Here is a 6439-nt window from a genome sequence, read left to right as displayed (position 1 = left end):
CTTCCTTGAGGTGGTAATGTGCATTACTTCACCTACTTCAAATGGTCTTACAGCCTCCTCCCTCCAGGTAGTTTAGATCAGGGGTGCTGAACCTCTTTCAGCCCGAGGGCCAAATTCCATTTGGGAGAAGCTCTTGGGGGCTGCATTCCAGTGGTGGGTGGGGTCAAAGCAAAAGGGGTCGGGCCAAAAGACCCCAAAGATGAGCATATTGTGGCTTAAAGCTCTTACCAGCAGTAACTAAACCTTCGGAGAAGCGTCTCAACCTTTTAGAATGGAGAACGAAGTGCACAAAAGCCGAAAAACCACCAAATGACTGGTGGTTGGGGGCGAAGGGGTGTGGCTATCTGTAGAATCCCGGAGGGCCAGTTTTGGCCCCCAGGAGAGTCAGATTTGGCTCACAGGCCTGAGGTCCCCCATGCCTGCTTTAGATGATAATGCACATTATTTCACTTGCTTCAAAATGGGATAAGCCAGGCTTTCTGTGTTTGGGGGTGGTCCTGCTCCTTCTGCTGAGCGGGGCCCCAAACCTCTGTCCTATCCTGATGGTGCCATGGTAGGCTGCTTTAAATAACTGGCTCTTTCAGGTGTTCAGATCTACTGTTAACTCTCCTAGTCTGCATGCAATCGCTGCAGAAGGTTCCCACAGTACTAAATTCCTTGCGTTAGTAACTTGACCAAGAGTTACAGCTTTCAGAGAATAATTCTTTTTTTAAAAAAGAAAGAAAAACAACCCAAGACATTTTTTCACTTTCTATTTTGCATTAAGGATGTCTAATCTGTGTACAGATCAGAGCTTTTCAGAGTGTGTGCTTGGGACACACACATTAATGTCCTCCCTGCTTCTGCCAGACTCTGCTCTAAAATGTGTTTACATTGTTTCAAAAGCCTGTTTAACCAGAGACCACAGAGGGTCAGGGGCTGTTCACACAGCACACTAACTCACACTCAGTGGTTGTTTGAACCGTGGGTTAGCTTGATGTCTGCACCCAGGGCATTTTTCTCAGGGTGGCTTCTTAACCACGTAGTGTGGCTTGTTAACTATCCAGAACTACCCACAGCAACAAACTATGTGTTCTCAAGGTGGATTATTTGAGAAAAATAAGCCACACAGCATGGTTAACAAGCCACCCTGTGGAAAATGCACTGTGTTCAGACAACACGATAACCCACAGTTCAACAACAACCCACACTCAACCTCTTAGCGTGGGTTAGCATGTTGTGCGAACCCAGTCACAGAAAAATAATGACTGTGGGTCTTTTAGGCAATGATGGCTCTATCATGCTGCTTTCAAGTCTCAAAAGGCCAAAATGAACTATTCCAACAGGGTTTCCCAACCTGGCACCCCCCCAGAAATGCTGGACAACTCCCATCATCCCCAACTAGAAGGCAGTGCTGGCTGGGTATGATGGGAATTGTACTCCATTGAGAGGGCACCAGGTTGGGGAAGGCTGTTCTACACAATTTATCATCATTGGGGGGGGGGGTTGTTCTTAAAAAACAAATAAATGAAAAGCATCCTTGGAGTCAGTCAGGCATGACCCGTTCCTTTTCCACCATCAAAATCTTCCCTCCTCAAGATGTTTTTCCCACTTGGAAAAGAAAAGATATGGGCTTCCAGATCTCTTCTCCACAGGGAGAATCACAGCTGGGGAGAGGGGAATTAAGCAGACACATAACATAGCAGGAAGGCGACGTGTTCCTTCGCTGTTCTTTACCCCCATCTTGAGATTGCCTAGTTTGGAGAAAAGAGGATTAAGGGGAGACATGACAGCAGAAGATGGAGTGGACTTATTCTTTATTGCTCCAAGGGGCAAGGCTGGAACCAGCAGGTGGAAATTGCAGGGAAGTTAGATTTCAGCTAAGCATTAGGAGAAACGCCCTAGCAGTGTGTGAGCTGTTCAGTAGTGGAGCAGACTGCCTTAGGGAAGGGGTGGGTTGCAGCGGAGGCTGCTGGCTGCAATTTTGGTGGGGTGGTGAATCCATTCTGGGTTTTAGTCAGAACCAGCTGGAACTCTAAAGGCAGTATCCAAGGTGCTGAACCTATTGGGGGGGGAAAGGGTTCAGTACCTTGGATAGCTCCTCTGGCAGCCTGGCTGGTACTGACTGAAACACAGGATGGATGCACAGCCCCACCGAAATTGGAGCCACCAGCCTCCACGGATGGGTTCTCCTTTGCTGGTTATATTTAAGCAGCGCAAAGACTTGATGTCCTTCTGTCAGGGATGCTCTTAACTGCAGATCCTGCATTGAGCAGAGGGTTGAATGAGATTATCTCCAAGGTCCCTTCCAGCTCTTATGATCCTGTGATTTCAAATACTACTACTATTACTACTACTGCTGCTACTACTAAACTTAATAGACTGATACACATGTCCAGCACATCCCAGGAACATTTTTATTCATCTGATCAACTGCATGTTGGATCTTGGTATTATTGTAGATCACAAGCTGAATACAAGCCAACAATGTGATGTGGTGGCAAAAAAGGCAAATGCTGTTTTGGACTGCATTAATAGAAGCATAGCTTCCAAATCCCGGGAAGTACTAGTTCCCCTCTACTCAGCACGGGTTAGGCCTCATCTTGAGTACTGTGTCCAGTTCTGGTCACCACACTTTAAGAAGGATGTAGACAAACTGGAGAGGGTTCAGAGGAGGGCAACAAAGATGATCAGGGGACTGGAAACAAAGCCCTATGAAAAGCAACTGAAAGAACTGAGCCTTGAGAAGAGAAGACTGAGGGGAGATAGGATAGCACTCTTCAAGTACTTGAAAGGTTGCCACAGAGAGGAAGGCCAGGATCTCTTCTCGATCATCCCAGAGCACAGGACATGGAATAATGGGCTCAAGTTACAGGAAGCCAGATTCCAGCTGAACATCAGGAAAAACGTCCTGACTGTTAGAGCAATAGGACAATGGAACTAATGACCTAGGGAGATAGTGGGCTCTCCCACACTGGAGGCATTCAAGATGAAGCTGGACAGCCATTTGTGAGGGATGCTTTGACTTGGTTTCCTGCATTGAGCAGGGGGTTGGACTTGATGGTCTTGTAGGCCCCTTCCAACCCTACTATTTTATGATTCTATGTCTAGATCAGGGCTGAACAGAAGGTGTAGTGCTGGCCAATTTCCAGTGGACCAATAGCATCTGCTGGTGCTGGGATTCTTGGAAAGATCAAGTGGACCATCCTTTGCCTGACCTAGGAAGGCACTTCTAACACTCTTAGGGTGCAATTCTATGCATATTTAGACAGAAAAAAGTCCTACAACTCCCCTCAGTTCCCATCGGTCCCAGCCAGTGTGGCCAGTCAGAAAGAATACTGGGAGTTGTACTCCAAAATATATGAAGGGCATCTGGTCAGGTTGCTCTTAAGCAAGGGCATGTACTGAGAAGCAGTTAACACAGAGCAGTTATGCTGCTACTGTTAAGAAGATTCTTCGTACGCACTCTTGTCTTTGTATATAGGTATAAATTAGTGCACCGCGGGAATTCTAGGGACACCAGATAGATGATGCAAGAAGACTCACAGTGGCCTACTCCTGGTTTAGGCTTCAAAAGTGTTTGGCCACTGGTGAAAAGGCCCATCCAAAGGGGCAGAACCTTCCCTAAAGCTTTGGGACCCACCTCAGTGGTCAAATAGGTTGGGACCCACCTGGTTTGCCTGCAGAAGATCCCAGGTTCACTCCCTGTATACCTATGCAAACTGTATGTATATCACATGTTTGTATTATGGTGGTCAGGTGCCCTCACTTTACAGTCCTCTATTTGAAGAGCTGTCAGAGGACACTCCTCTATTTGAATGTGTCATATATTTGATGGGCTGCTCAAACCAAGTCTGGTTTCAAGTCCATAAGAAGGAAGAGTAGGGTCTTGAAGTTAACACCTGGGCAGCAGACTGGGCCAGCACACAGTTTACCTGGCCAATCTTCATCTCTATGGTGAGATGTATTTTATTGCTATTTAAATTACAGATATTATCTCTAAATGTGCATTTATACATATAAATGAGCATTATGCAATTGTAATCCAAATTGGCATCCTCTTTTTTTGGCGATGTGTAAATGGCCATCCTAGTTCTTCCTCATGGCCCACAAAGATAATACGTTGCAAGCTCAGCTTCCAGGCTTCGGGCAAGACGAAGTTTAGAGCAGCAGGGAAAAGTTTGAAAAAAGGTCCATCTGATTTCAATAGGCAGTCCTCTGCAGTGCTGCCCCCCAAACATTGATGTGGAAACCTTGTAGTGCTTTGTTACTACGGCCCTGTCTGTGTAACTTCAGCAAGATGATTGGGCATAAAACCATGATGTGAGTTTTGAGAAAAGTGGGGATTGAGGATGCTGGTTTTGGTAGGCCGATTGTTTTTCGGACAGCATTTGAAACGTATTTTTCCAGATATATGCATGATCAAGCTCTGGTGGTGCCTGCTTCCTTTTCTGGATCTATTTAAAAGGTCTGAATGCAAGAGCTGTAAAGAAATCCTGAAAATAAATTATTTTGCACAAAATGTGAAGTTTGGCCATGTGTTTTTAAAAAATAATTAAATACTGTCTTCTAGATGAACTTTAAGGTTTAGACATCAGAATTCCAAATAAGGTTAATGTTTATGGTTCAAACATCTTGGTTTGATCCAGATTTCCTTGTAGATAGATCTACTGAAATCAATGGAACTTGAGGGCCAGTTTGCATGTCACGACAACCCAGTTGTGTGCTGCCTGTTTTCCCTAATTACCCCTGCCAGGCACGGCTTGTCGTGATGTCTGAACCCAGCAAACAACAGAACCCAGTCTGTTGTTCTGTTAATAAACCACCCAGAACCCTCACCAGGTTCAGATGTCATGACAAGCTGTGCCCCATGAAGCTAATTAGGGAGACCCATTGGCACACAACTGGCATGGGGTGGTTAACAAGCCACCATGGCTTATTAACCACCCTTACGTCATGCAAACCAGCCCTCTGAGTTGTTTAGGGATTATACAACCCAGAGTTAACCCATGGTTTGTTGTTGGGTTAACTCCTAAACAGCCCAGAGTGTCTGGGTTCGAACGTCATGCTGTCAACCTACGAATGGAGTGATTGTAGGTTGCTAATTGAAAGTGGAAGCAATTAACATGCTGGAGACAGCTCACTCGCTCACTCCCGCTAGATGTCAGCAGTTCATGGATTAAATTAATAATGTATGACTTGCCATTAGGTGCAAAATGGGTCCAAGTTAGTTATGGGCAACTTAATTCCCATTGATTGAAACTGGTCTTCGTATGTGGAAATCTGAATCCAACTTCATAATTCCAAATTCGGTAATGTTACATCTTAGATGCAACCCATCGGGATGTTCTCCTGTGTGAGCCCCATTGAAATGAAATGGGAACGGAAGAACTTTATCCTGCTCCTGCTCATTATGGGCCTCTTTGTTTTTAGTAAGCCCCCACCCGCTAAATGCAATGGCATCCGGCACTGGAAATGATGGTGGAGTAAGAATACACATACAAATATTTGCAAGCAAATAGGAACATCTGCTTGATTCTCCCCCACCAATTCACTTCAGTTCTTAAAAGGAGCCTCGGTTTTTTGTCTCCTCCAATTATCTTTTTAATGTTCTGTTCCTTGTTGCCACTAATGGTTCAGTTGACTGGTGGTATGGTTCCATTCAATATATGTCTCTTTGCTTGTGCAGTCAATATGTTGTTAAGTGACTTAAGTGACTTCCTTGCAGATACTTCTTCTTTGATGTGCATTGTAGGGAAAGTGGTTGAAACGTTAGTGCCCAAAAGAGAGATGTAATCAATACTGGGCCCTCCTTATCGTGTGTAAATCTCTGCTCTGAGTGGCTCACATCTTGGGGTAGAACTACATTATGTGTAGTTCCAGGATGCCTTTGCATGATATTTTCCTTGATACACAACATAGCTAATGAGACTGCCATTTGAGGTAGAATGGCCAAGTGATGGGAAGGGCTGCTTAACCCTTCCCCCTTGCATCATTTTCCTGCTAAACACCACCCTCCCCCAAGATGCTTTAGTCATGTCTTTTCATCAGCAGGACTAAAAGCAGTGATGGCAACTAGATTTGGGGCAGCAAAACAGCCCGAGGGAAAGAGGTTGAGAAACCCCTTGGCTTGCCCATCTTCTGCTTCACATTGTGTCTGCTGGGATGTGATGTACATCGCCTCAAGATGAGGAGAGTGTGCTTTCCTTGGTTTCACCTGTATGCATCTGTGTCCATTGTCAATTAATGAATCAATTCATCTACTCAAACTGATGCAATGAATTCTTTAAATGAGGGGGCAGCCTTAGAATGGAACAGGAACAAAATCAACAAAATGCAACAGATTGCAGGAGAGCCATGAACCCTAAACAACCTTCCCATTAAAGCATCCAGTTTGCCTTCAAATCTTCCAGCATGGCTCTTTGCTCAGAGTGTAATAATTACACTGTGATTCATCCTG

Source organism: Heloderma suspectum, chromosome 9 (assembly GCF_057233095.1).
Source record: "Heloderma suspectum isolate Gila_16-S chromosome 9, 16-S_ref, whole genome shotgun sequence".
Taxonomy (NCBI): domain Eukaryota; kingdom Metazoa; phylum Chordata; class Lepidosauria; order Squamata; family Helodermatidae; genus Heloderma; species Heloderma suspectum.
Note: the sequence above shows the minus strand (reverse complement) of the source record.